Raw genomic sequence first — 13,315 nt, 5'->3', positions numbered from 1 at the left:
CCAGCGAAGTATCAAGTGCTCAGCAAATAGCAAGGAAACCCGATCAGCAGCAGGTTTTTGTACCGTGGTGCTCTGCAAACTTCACATTTTCTCACCTCCAAGCCAGTATCTTGAACTGCAGGTCACAGATGTACAGGGTCTGCTGGGTTTTTTTCCCCTCCACCACTTACTATTCTCGCCACTTAGTATCAGGCTATTGACTTTCTGATACCCCTTTGAACGCAGATTAACTGAACATCATTCACTTCACCTCCAGGAACGTGCGTGAATGGGAACAAAGCCTGTACGGCCTGGCCAGGCCAGGTTAAAGGGAGGTCAGGAGACGAGAGGACAGAGGCACCTCGAGCCCTCGCAGGGCAGCCTCTGCTGCGAGCACACAGCTCCGGGGCTGGAGAAGACGTGGACCACCGCGCACAAGTCAGGATCTCCCTGAAGGGAGCCTGAACGCGCTCGTCTTCCCTTCCCTCATTGCCTCTCAATAAAGGTCTCGCAAGGATTTGGGAAAGTTCTGAAAGGGATTTTTCTCCCCAGATTCAGGAGGTGCTTTCCAAGAACCCTTCCTCGCCAGCAGGAGCTGTGCCGGGAAGCAGTTCGTCCCGGTGCTGCCTGCTCCGGAGCACGGCCGAGCGCTAACAAGTGCCGCCGGGATGCCGGGGGGACCCGCAGCGCTGCCGCGTGCGGAGAACGGACCGGGAGGGAGGAGGGAGGCAAGGTGCCCGGGGGAGCTCCCCGGGATTTCTGCATCCCCCGCGGCCGCCGCTGGGCAGCACCTGGGGCTGCTGCTCCCGGCCCCAGCCGCTGCCGGCCGCGCTGGTTCCGCGGGGGCGCTGGGCTCGGCACGGCTCGGCTGGGCTAAGCAGGGCTCGGCACGGCTCAGCACGGCTCGGCACGGCTCCTGCCACCGAGCAGCGCACCCCGCAGCGCCCGGGGGCGGCGAGCCCCAGCCTCCCCCCGCACCCTCCCGGGGCAGCCGCACCCCGGGGTGCCCGCGGGGAGCCCCGCACCCTGGGGTGCCCGCGGGGCAGGAGCCCCTCGCCAGCCTCGGCCACTCACCAGACCTCGCGGCTCCGCTGCCGCCCTCCTCCTGGGGCTCCCCGGCTCACGGCGGGCTGAGCCGCACGGCCCCGGCCCCCGCCACCGTGCAAATCCAGGGCCGGGCGCCCGCCGCCGCTGCTCGTCCGCCTTCAGCCCCGCAGCCTGCCCGGGTGCGGCGCGGCTGGGCTCAGCCTCCGGTGCCTCGGCAGCCTCCGGAGCCTCCGCAGCCTCTGCCCGAGTGCGGCGGCGGCGGCGAGCGCCGGCTCCCGGCCGCCCTCCCCAGCATCCGCCCGCCGCCCAGCCCGGGCGTGCTCCGAGCCCCCCCCCCGCAGCCCCGCTCCGAGCCCCCCGCTCCGCTCCGCTCCCCGCCGCCGAGCCCCGGCGCTCCCCGCCCGCCGCCGCCGCCCCCGCGCCGCCCCCGCTCCCCGCCTTAACCCTTCCTCCGCCTCGGCGCCGAGCAGCGGGGCTCGCCCCCTCCGTCCCCCCCCCAAGTCCAGGAGGAGCAGGAGAACGCTGCCCCCGGCTCACCTGCGCGCCGCCGTCCCGCCCCCCCCCCCCCCCCCCCGCTCGCCAAAGCCGTCCCCGTGCCCCCGGCGAGCCGAGCGAGCTGCTGGGGAAACGGCCCCGCTGCTGCTGGAACAAAGCCCTAAAGCCAGCTCGGGAACGGGCAGCTCCGGAGGCTGCCCGACCCCCGGGGGGCTGAGGGGGGCTGCGCCTCCCCGGGCAGCACCGCACCTGGGTGGGGGTCAAGCGGGAGGGGGAATTAGGGGCTGCCGCCTCCTGAAGGCTGCCCGCCTGCCCCCTCGGCTGTGCCCTTCTTGGCTGACAGCCCCCCACCAGCTCGGGGAGGGGGGCTGGGGGCTGCCCTGACCCCCTGGTACGCCCTTTGTTGCCTTTTGGGCAGGATGAAGGGCACCCGAGTGCTCTGTTCCTCAGTTTCCCCATCTGGGAAATGGGCTTACACTGACAACTCAGTTTGCCACCGAGGCCACGTAGCTCTAGCAGAGCAAGAGCTGTGGACGCCCTGCAGGTCCCTGAAGCCACCAGCCGTGTCACCTCTGGCCTGCCAGAAGTGGGCAGAGACCAGCCACAGCTGCTGCAGCTGGCTGGGAATGGGAGCTCTGCAAGCACCCACAGCTCCCAAACGTGGGGATCACTCCGTGGGATCCAGTGGCTCACTGTACAGCCACCGCCTGGCTTCTCCTGCAGGCCTAGCACAAGTGCTTCAGAAATGCCTGGAAGCTGTAGGGAACCCGCAGCCCCCTTGTTCAGCCCCTTCTGAGCCACACCGGTCACTCCTCCCGGCCTGCAGGGCCTCGGGAACACATCCACGCGCTGCAGGGCAGCTCCGGGTTTGGGAGCCAAGCTCGCCCCAAGCAAGCTGTGAGGTCTGCACGGCACAGCGCAGGCTCGGGCGGCAACCCAGGCTCGGAGCCTGCGGCAAGACAGCACGGCCACGCTGCTCTGAGCCCCCACGAGCTTTGTGTTCCAGCTTAGCCTGTCCGAGCAAGGTGGCATGGGAGCAAGTTTTAGGATGGCAACTGATGGAGGGAATCAAAGGCACGATGGAGTGCTGGTTTGCATTTCTTGTCATCCAGAATTCCTTTCACAATTTATTTATGTGGCCCCACTACATCCTCCCATGAGTGCTGCTGTGCACAGGGCCCTGTCCCCCCGCTGCCCAGCCGGGGCCCACCAGGGGTCCCACTCCATGAACTCCCCCAGGGGCTGCCCCAAACCCCCCGGGTTGTGCAGTGTGGCCCACCGGCTGCCCTCTGCTGGCACCTGGCATTGGAGGGACAAGGAGGCAGAGGAGAAAACGTGTGTGTGTGCTCCACATCCAGGTGCAGAGGAACAGAGAGAAGGCAAGGGGTGAGTCCGATGGAAGAGCTTCGTCCCCCCTTGCCCGCAGGAGTACTTTCAGGGGAGAAGCCCCAGCTGCAGTTAGTTTTGCTGTTTGACCCATGCACAGGGCTCAACAGCCTTTGCGTGCTGCCGCACAGCTCTGGTTCCTGCACCTTCCCTTTCAAGGGGATTTTCCCCTCCTGGGGAGGGCTGTAAACTAGGATGTGCGCTGCCCTGCTCCAGAGAAAAAAAGGCGCATTTGCTTGTGTGCCTTTCTCCCCATCTTTCCCCATCCTAATCATATTTAGCATCCTTCAGAAAAGGTTTTCCCTTCCAATACTGCCTGTACAGCACTCAGTGGAGCATGAGCCTACCTCCCTGTGTGCCACAGTCAAGAGCCCAGTCCCGTTCCCATGAACAGGGTCCCCTTGACATTGCTGGGAGCTCTAGAGCAGGGCGCTTTGACATCCTGAAGAGATCCGCAAGTTGAATCTGTTTAGCTCAGGAGAGGGAACAGAAGACACTCAGTGGATGGCAGCATTGGTTCCTTAGCAAGCTTTTCTCTTTCACTATTCTGTCCCTAATACATTTACTGTGTCATGCATTCACAGCGAATGGTACTAAATCCTATTACAAATACCATCCTTGGTTAAATGCGCAGCCCACTAATGCAATTTCCCCTTTCGCAGAAAGCTGTACAAGGCAGGTCAGAGTGTCTCAACAACCATTTCTCTCCTCTTTGCAGGACCGTCTGCATCCTGTCTGCTGTATATTATTTATTGATGGTCAATTATGTTCATGTATGGAGAGTCTGTCTCAGGGTAATTACAGGATTGCTTGGCCGGGGAGCAGCCCTGAGACTCGCAGAGTAGCTCGTGTATGGGGTGTGGGAGCAAAGGGCTGGGGGGAGCAAAGCGAAACAGGTGGAGATTCACCTCGGTTTGCTCAGGTGATGGATGTGCTGCTTGTCTCACGAGCTGTCTGTGCGCTCTAAATATTAGCAAGCTCTTTGCTGAAGCAACTGCTGCAGAAATCCTTCTGTTGATATCTGTATTCACCTTTTCCTGAAAAGCATGATAGGTGCTAAGTATTGGAATCAAAGTCTGGAGCCCAAACAGAGGAAAGGATCTGCCTCTAATTTTATCAAATATACAGGGTGGCAAGCACTCATGCAGCGAGTTAAGCAAGTGCAGCAGGATGCACATGCACGTAAGTGTGCAGTCCTGTGCCCCCGGAGCGCCACACAACCTCTGCATGCAGCTACACGCACCCAGTCACCGCAGATGCCGGAGCAGTCCTCGGGCAGCGGGGAGGCGAGGTGTCGGTGGAGGATCGCTTGCCTGCGTGTTCCCCATCGCTCCCCGTCCCCCTCCGAGACAAAGTCCCCCGCTCCAGAGCACAGGGTCATGGCTCTGGCGGCTGGGAGCAGCCCCAGGCCTCTCCCCCTGCTGCCGTGCTCCGGCCAAGGCCCGGCTGAGGCGGCTTCCCAGAATCACAGGACTGTAGGGGTTGGGAGGGACCTCGAGAGATCATGGGGTCCAACCCCCCAGCCAAAGCAGGTTCCCTGGAGCAAGCTGCCCAGGTGGGCGTCCAGACGGGTCATGAATATCCCCAGAGAAGGAGACCCCACAAGGCTTCGTGCCTTCCCCGATGCCTCTCCCGCTGCCTGCAGCCGCACGCAGCAGCACCCGACCTTCTCATTTGCTCTGCATTTGCCACCCCAAGGGTCAAAAAAACCAACCAACCAAGCCAAAAACCCCTGCTTTCCCCTCAGTCCCGAAGCAGGACCTCTCCTTTTTTGCTCCTTGCCGGTGCCCGCTCGGGCGCGGAGCAGGGGACGAGCTCCCTCTGGAGGCCCCGGCGGCGGCTGCCGGCCCCGCGCCCCCCCGCGCCCCTGGGCAGAGCTGGTCCTCTGGAGAAGAACCTCGTCAAATAAATTTTTTTATTTATTTTTTATTTTTTCTCTACTGTTCATAATACCTTCGTGGAAAATGGAAAGGATTTTTATTTTCCTAACCCACTTTGTCCTTTCCCTTCCTCAGATTTTCTCATAAATGTGAGCTTTGATTCCTGCCTCCGTATCCCACGGTTCGAACTGAGATGAAATTAACTCTGAAAGGTGTTTTTTTTCCTTTTTTTTTCCTTTTTTTTTCTTTTTTAAAACAAACCCTGTTTTCATTAAGTCCAAAGGCAGGAGAACAAAAAGTCCCAGGATCCTGAGTTACAGAGTGTCTTGTTACTGTCAAAAACATAATTGCTGACAACATCTGTGCTGAGGTTGTGTCAGAAATGCAAGGTGCAGACAATATGCCATTCTGAGTTGGCTTCGGATAGCTAAGAATTACCTCAGCTGAAAAAAAACAAAGGAATCGTACAGAGAAGAGCCCGAAATAACCCTGCCAGAAGACTAGTTCCACTTTGCTATTTAAAACCAGACAACCAAGCATGGAAACCTCGGTCATGTTGGCCCATCCCCAGAAGGCAACTGCATCGTCTTAGCCTGGCTCTTCCTTTGGCTCCATATTGTGACCACCCAAGGGCTGCACCCTGTGTAGATCTCAGCTCTTGTTTTACGTAAATGTTCCACTGCATCCTTGGGTTTCCCACATCTCCCACTGAATGTGCTGCCAGGAGCACGGACAGCTCTTGCCGTGTCAATCGCGCTAACAAAACCGTCCCAAGAAAGGGCCCCTGGGGCCGGACATCCTCCGGCTCTGCCGGATTTTCCCCTAAGCGCTGCTGAGGATGTCACCCAGCTCCACCAGTGCCCCCTGCTCCCAGCTGCCCCCCCAGTGGCCGCAGAGATGCTGGGGGCCAGCGGCAGCACCCAGCAAAGCCCGGGTGGGGGCTGCGGGGCTGGGCAGTGCCGGGCACAGGGCGCAACTGCAGCCCGTGGAGCCAATTGCCAGCCCGCTAACGAAGGAGTCCCTGCACAGCCTTTGACATGAAACAGAAGAGCAGCGCTACGCCAGCCTGTCACGTCAAGGATTTACAGCTTAATGATTTCCTAAGGGCCAAATCCTGTTCCGACACGAGCGCGCCTGCTTTGCCATCAATCAGGGGCACGCTCCGAGCGAGGCGGGGACGTCTCCCTGCAGTGAGCGGCACGCGAGCACCCACCTCGCCCGGGGAGCCCCGGTGCTGCCCAGCTCAGTGCAGCACCGCAGACACAAAGGTTGCAGCCCCAATCTTCCCCCGTGGCCAGTGTGGGTGCCACAAGAAACTGGGAAAAAATTCATTCCATTTTTGACTTGCATAAATTGGCTGAGGCAGGCGCAGCAAGACAGAGAGCTGGATTTTCTGTCATTGGTTTGTCTACATTATTAATTATTTACTAATAACACATTTACAAACAAGCCCATGGCTTGGGGCAGCCTTTGAAGACTTCCAGTCTGTGTTTATTCTGGTAACAGCAGAGGCTGCAGGGGAAAAGGCTTCATCGTGCCGAGCTCCCCGCACGCACAGCCCCAGGTCCGTGCTCCAGCCTGGTTCCCAGCGGCTGGTCCTCATCCCAGTCCCAATTCCCACCACCTCCAGCCCAGGGGACCCCAGAGAGGTTTTGGGAACTTGCATGGTCCCCAGCTCCAATGGCTACAAGATTTGCAGAAATCCTCAAAAATCGCATTAGTGACACAGACGTCCAGTTTTAAGAGCTGGGTAATCAAAGTGTGTGTGGGGACTGCTAACAGAGCACTTTAACTGCAGTGCTTGGGTGTTTTCCAAAATCGCTGGTCTAAAGAGCTGCATCTCAAATTCCTTGGGATCAACTGAAGTTTGCAGGGTTCCCACTATTCCTTTATGTGGAAGGGGTGTCTTTGGGGAGAAGCATCCACACGACCTGGTTAGGTGCGCTAGGAAGCCTGAAAGGTGGTCGCTGTGATTAACAAGCTGTTTCAGCAATAAATCTCTCCCGCCTGCTCATTGCAGCATGTTCATTGGAAATCTTTAGTTCCTTCATCATAAAGAAATGAGTATTTCAGGCTCCCTGTCCTAATGAACATAAAATATGAAGCATATTGTCAAAGATGCTGCAGCTCTGCCTTTTATTCTACAACAGTCTTTTTAATTTTTCCTGTAGGCAGTGTTTATTACTAACAATGCAAAACTAAATTATTTAAAGCCCTAATTTCATCTGATTTTTCCCTCCTGTCTGAGCAGATTGAGATTTTTTCACTGTATAATGGGTGGGAAGGGAGATGGAGTTGGAAATCCTTTGATTTGTGGCTCTGTGATTGTTAATCTGCTGCTGTGAATTCTGCAAAGCATTTTGTAAGTGACTGAGGAATGCAGAGCCTGAAGTCTGCTTATCATTTCATGCTCTTTTCAGTATTTTTAGGAGTTTTTTTTCAGGAAAGGGTGGGGAGGGAGATGCTCATAGTCAAAAGCAAACACAGAAGTTAAAAGAAACTCCTCTCTCTTCAGAGCATTCAGCCAAAGTCAGAGAAACCCAGAACAGGTACAGGCTCATTTTGAACATTTTTATTATCAATCTTGATACAATCACCAAGAATACAGACTCCCAAAGGGGGGAGAGGAGGAGAAAAAAGAAAAAAAATAGACTTCAAGTGCACCAGCCTTTTAATTTACCTCATTATTTTGCAGGATATCTTTCCATCTAATCTGCTTCTCCAGAAGCTCCCTCTACCTCTCTCAGTGCTTGTGCGCACACGTGTTTTAGGCAGGGCTGCCCAAGGAACACCTGATTTTAAGCATTCAAGGAAAATGCTCAGGCCCAGTGCTGAGCACGGAGCTGAGGCTCACCTCTCCTGTGTCCCCCAGTGAGTCCCCACTGCACAGAAACCTGCTTGAGTCAAAAAAGATGCATCACAGAGAGTGATTTATTTTGTGTGCGCGATTATTGCAGCAAGGTCTTGGGTTAATTGATGTATTGGATCACGTATGATAAGTGTATCCAGGGAGTTTCCACATCACAGGCAGATTTACAGAGAGGGACCTCCTCTGGTTCCTTTCTTTACCTCAATACCCAGCAAGGGGCCCAGGAATGTTGGGGAACTAATGCCACAACAGAGGGAAAAAGACTGCTGTTCAAGCTATTTAAACATTTTATTTCACCAGTGCACCAATTAAATATTCCCTGTCTGAAGAGACCACGGATTAAAGCAATAGCGAGGCTGAAAAAAATAATCTCTTTGGAGATCTGTCTATGGACCGATCTTTTTCCTCTCAAAAGATCAAGGAAAATATATGAAAATGAAAAAAAAAAGAAGACCTCTTAAAAGTAAACTTTAGGGCTACCTGAATAATTTCTCCCTTCCTTGTCTGCACTCCCTTTCATGAGCTGCTTTTACATTCCCTGGCACCTTCTCCCTTGCAGGCCGTTTGCGTCGCCTAATTAAAGGAGCTGGCAGCAGCCCTGCAGCCAGCTGCCTCCTGCCCTCCATGCCGCCTGCAGGAAGCCATTCAGTGCTGACCCAAGCTCTCAGGCCTGGGAGAAATCAGCCTGGACAGCCCCAGCTCCCGCTGGGAGCAAGCCCACAGCCACACACCATGGAAGTCCAGGTTGGCCTGTGCCAGGCCAGGAGAAACCATCAAGTTTCCTCAGAGCAAGCCCAGAGCTTCCACCGAGCCTCAGGGAGCTGCTCCGATTCCCAGCAGGTTCCTTCTCAGGAGGCAAGGACCAAAACGAGGAGTTGTTCTCCCAGAATAACTCCAGGTAGTGGTGAAGGCACCTCCTGGTGCCAGCGAATCCTCGCTGATGCGGTTTCTGTGCTGGGACAAATCCTGCCGTACTCCCACCCCGTGTCCGACACCAGAAACACCACCACATGCTCCGCAGGCTCTGTGCCTGCTGGGCATCCCCATAAGCAAAGCAGCTCACTGTGTCAAAGAGAGGGAAATGGACAAGATCAGAAAATAAGGAGACCGAGTGTATTATTCTTCCCAGCTTAAATCCCCCCAATGGTTGTGCCAAGACCTACTTCCAGCACCTCCCTCTTTATTTGGATAAGTGGAAGGTTTAAATGAGAAAGTTTTCCTTGGCAAATATGCATTGGCAGTGGAATTGGAGCAGTTAAATATTAAATATACCCAGCCCAGACAAAGGGGAAAGGCTGTTCCTAATTACAAATGCAAGGATTTTTCTGTTCCATGATTTCTGGTGTTGCTTGGGCCTGAGACTTAACCCAGAGAGAGGGGAAAGGGGCAGGGGGGAACCAAATACACGCTTGTGGCAATGTCTGGTTGCCATCTCTGAACCCCTCAGCACCTCCAGCACCACAGCATCCTCAGGCTTCACATCCCGTGGCATTTTCAGGGCTTGAACCATTTCAAGTTATTCATGGTGACTCCCAAAACGTGCCTCAGAGCCCATTTCTCTGCCAGATGGGGTCGTTCCCAAGCATGCAGAGCCTTCACCATGGGGCACGGCCCTGCCCGCTCGTCCTTCTGCATGCCGAAATGAGCAGAAGTCCCGAGTAGGGAAAGAATTCGAGCTAAATTTAAATAAGGGACTTGAGCAGGCTATCTGTAAATCTGAACATCTTACTTCAAGAAAATTTTTATCATTTATCTTTTGTGGCCTTGGACACCAGGTGTGTGAGATGCTGGGCTCTCATTTAGTATTTATGGCACTTGCCATGAACAAGTGAGAATTTACTTTCCACTAAAGAGGCTTTAGAAAAATTATCCCAACATCATGCTGTAGCGAATGTTTCATGGAAGAATCCCAGTTGGGTCTATGCACTGTATTGATAAGCTCTAGGCTGTATTTCACTACAAGGTATTTTTGCAGTATTTCTTAGTGAAAAACAGTAGACACTGCAACACTGCCCCTTGCAAACAATAAAAAACATAATTCATTAACAAATCTAAACAAAAATAAAAATACAGAGCCAGAAAAAAAACAAATGTGCTCAACACTGAAGAACAAAACAAATAGGAACTGTTTGTTACCTAATAAAGGAACTGGAAAAGAAGGTCTTTGATGGTAAGGGAGGACGATTTGCTCTCATGGGCCAGTGAACATCCAAATATATACAAGCTGTTCGCAGCAGACTGATTGCAGTTAGGCCATAATGCTATTGTACATGCTCTAAAAAAAAAAAGATGGGGTGAAAACACACCACAGAGAGGTACTTCAGAAATAGATCATGGTCTATTCATTAGCAGATTATTTTAGTGAGATCTATTTTTCCCTTCTCTTTATTGCCATGTTTTCTTTTATGTTAATTTTGCCTCTGTTTAAAGTTGAATTCCTTGATCTGCAACATCTTTAGCTTTAATTTTTTTCTCTTACCAGTGAAATGAATTCAAATCATTTGCATTTATTGCAGAGAACATACAGCCTCATCTGTAGCCTTTAGTCTGACTGAATTGCTTTTCTGCTTCACAAGGCACACAGTGGAAGCTGGAGCATGCCCCTTCGCCACTCTGCTACAGCCAGAAATAATCTAGTTGGCACTTCCCTGTTTCTGTAATATTTATCATATTGATCATATATAAAATAGATAAGCAAAATTATATTATTGGATGCAATGATCTGATGAATCTATGGACCAAATCAGTCACTTGGCATGAACTTATAAAAAAGAAGCCGCTTGCTTTGAACCATTTCCAAAGTCAATTTTCCTTACAAAGATGTTTCTCATCAACCTAAGCACCCAGAAAAGAGAACGTATCCTTCATTAGACATCCTTTGAAACTAGGTGCATTATATACAGGTACTATGGCAAATCTAACCTCTTTAGAATTATATGCTTCCATTTCTTTAATTAACCTTAAAATCTTTTAAAAATAACATATTTGTTTTATGGATTTAGCTTAGAGAGACCTGAAATGCTCAGAATCATAACACATGAAAACAGAGCTGGCTTGAATAAATGTGTAAAAGCTATGGATATAAATAGAGGATTCACACAGCTTGTCTCCCATTCCCATTCAGGTGCTGACCAGGAACGAGGTTCTCCTGCAGTCCTGTGTGGCAAATGGATACCTGCTGGAGCCAGGGGAGACCCAGAGTCAGACAAGGTGAAAACCAACCTCACAAACCAAGTCACTAAAGCCTGGAGCTTGTTCCGGGATGTTCTCAGCAGCTCTAATGCCCCAGGTGCTCCCCTTCTTCACCACCTTCCAGCTTCACCATCTCTTCCTCTGTGAAACCGGCCCCGGAGCAGAGAACAGAACCTCTAGGAGAGGTTTAAACCTCATGTACACCCTGAGAACGTGGATGGCCAGGGAAACCCGAGGTGGCAGTGGGTCCCCAAAGAGAAAACGCATTTAAGCACGTCCTTATGTGTAAGCACAGACATGCTGTGATCTCCTGCAGATGCTCCACAGCCTTGGCAGCTAGAGATGGACTCGAGCTCATGCCAGAGAGCATTGCAAAGAGGACCAACACAGAGACATGAGAAGACCGAGGCTCACTGAGGTGGGTGATAACCACCCGGAGACCCGCCAGCCCCCGGCACGCACCCAGCGGCTGCTGCCACCCGCGGGCAGTGCCAGGCTGGCACCGCCGTGCCCGAGTCTTGCCGCAGATTTAGCAGCGGCAGCAGATGCTGCTGCAGTCAGATGGAAACAACACAAGGAACTTTCCACATGGCGTCTAGTCAAAGAAAAAAACTGAGCTGCTAGAGGCTGGCTGGGGATACAGGGTGAAATTAACTGCAGAGTGCAGCAGCAGCTATTTTAGGTCAAGCTCACGCTGCTGCAGTGCCATGCATCCGTGGTCCCGAAGCCCTTCGGGTGCAGCACTAGAGCCAAGGGCTGTTGTATCTCTTTCATCGACAAAGCAGAGAATGACTGAGATAGTGAAGTGACAGCAGGAGGGGGTGCAGACAGGAGAAATCTGACTCTTGGCAATAATCTCATTGCATATTCTGTACTTGTGATCTGTCTAATGCTGTAGGATTCGTATATCCTATAAGTTCCAAGTTGACAAATTTAGAAGTAGCATTTACAATACCTCAAGTGGCAATATCTTGGTCTTAATCCTTCTTTATCTGTCCCTGCAACCTGCAGTATCAGGCAGCAAACCATGCCAGAGCCATCACAGTGTCACTGGGATCCTAACCCTCTCTCCCAGCCGGTGCGCAGACAAATTCCCCTGATGCCCTCATTTCTCTTCTCCTATCACCCACACGAACAAGAAGAATTCTGTAAGAAGTTGGCACGACTGCAGAAAGATGCAAAGTTATTGATTTTGTTATCAGATGTACACAACAGATGTAATTAAACAACACATAGGCCACGTACTTGTTGTTTGCCCTTGGGTTAATTCCAGTTGTGAATAAACTGCAGACAGACAGACCGCTCCACCAGTTGTGACTGCAGCCTCATGGAGTAGGAATAAATTAATCAAGCTTACCTCTCCTTGCTAGAAAGCCAATCAGGCTAGCTTTTCAAAGTGTAACTGCAATAAACCCTACATAAAAAAAGGGAAGAAATACAGCTGGGACTTGCACATAGGCTTTTTAACAGCTGTTTGTAAATACGTCTAATAATTCATCCTGTCAACATGCTCACTTTTCCATTACAAGGAAATATTCATAAATGGTATTCCCAGTGCTGAAGGATCCATTTCCTTAATGAAATACAGATAGTTTACTTTACAAAGTCTAATTGCCTGAAGAATAGGTGTCAGGTTTCTTTATTCAACTTGTGGTACTGAAATCCTTCCAGCTCACGTGTACAACACGTAAAGAAGTTAATGGAGCTTTTACAGCAGTGGCTTAGTAGCTAAGCCACCTTTAAGCAATAATCCCAGCAAATATAGATGGAGATGCTGGACTCACTGCCTTCTAGGCATTTAGATGTTAAGTAATATGAAATTCAGTCCTACTAATTGACTGAATAGGGAAATTCTATAGGGAACACCCACAGCATTGAAATCAAGTCATTGATTACATTTCTTAGGTAAGAACCTCTGCAGCAGGACTGTGCAGCAAGAGATGCTGAGCTGAAAAGGGAATAAACTGGAGAAGTCATCAGGGCACATGGGGATGGGATGCATTGTACGGGTTACAAGGGCTGTAGCATCAAAAATCCCAGGGGAGGCCCAGCACAGACCTGAAGGTCTGATTTAGCAGAAGACCCATCACACACCAGACCTGCCCACTGCAAAGCTCATTTCTATGAGCTTTTCTGGCTAATGCGGTGCTCAGGGTGCGCATCTTCCCCAAGATGGGAATGGTAAGCTATGTGCACACACTGCTAATGATGTAATCTGACCCCAAACAAATGGAGAGACATTTAAATCAAAGCCTGAAATACAGCACTGAGCCAATAGTAGTGGTGTGATTTTTGGAGACGTTCAAAAATGTTATTAAAGCTAAACAAACTCATTTAAGCATGATCTCTCTCCTTCTGTATGCTAATATGGAAAATGGAAAGTAGCCTAGAAAACACAGTATGCTCTTGACAGCAGGCAGGTTAGCTGGATGCCAATACTTAAACACGATCCATCATTTCTAAGGGG

General features: G+C 52.0%; 1 protein-coding gene across 3 annotated transcripts in view; it reads right to left on the bottom strand.

The window, feature by feature from the left end:
* PLXNA2 (plexin A2) overlaps positions 1 to 13,315 on the bottom strand; it is a 204,807-nt gene that overhangs the window by 159,779 nt on the left and 31,713 nt on the right. The window contains exon 1 of one of the 3 annotated variants that reach the window (XM_080569479.1): positions 1,054 to 1,366. The exons of 1 other annotated variant lie outside the window; for it this stretch is intronic. The gene's annotated coding sequence lies outside the window, so the exon portion shown is untranslated. Of the gene's footprint in view, positions 1 to 95; positions 1,008 to 1,053; positions 1,367 to 13,315 lie in introns of those variants that run through there. One more of the 3 variants, XM_080569481.1, reaches the window with a different exon arrangement.

Source organism: Anser brachyrhynchus (assembly GCF_964034855.1).
Source record: "Anser brachyrhynchus genome assembly, chromosome: 27".
NCBI classification, from domain to species: Eukaryota; Metazoa; Chordata; class Aves; order Anseriformes; family Anatidae; genus Anser; species Anser brachyrhynchus.
Note: the sequence above shows the minus strand (reverse complement) of the source record. Positions and strands in the feature narration are given on the sequence as shown.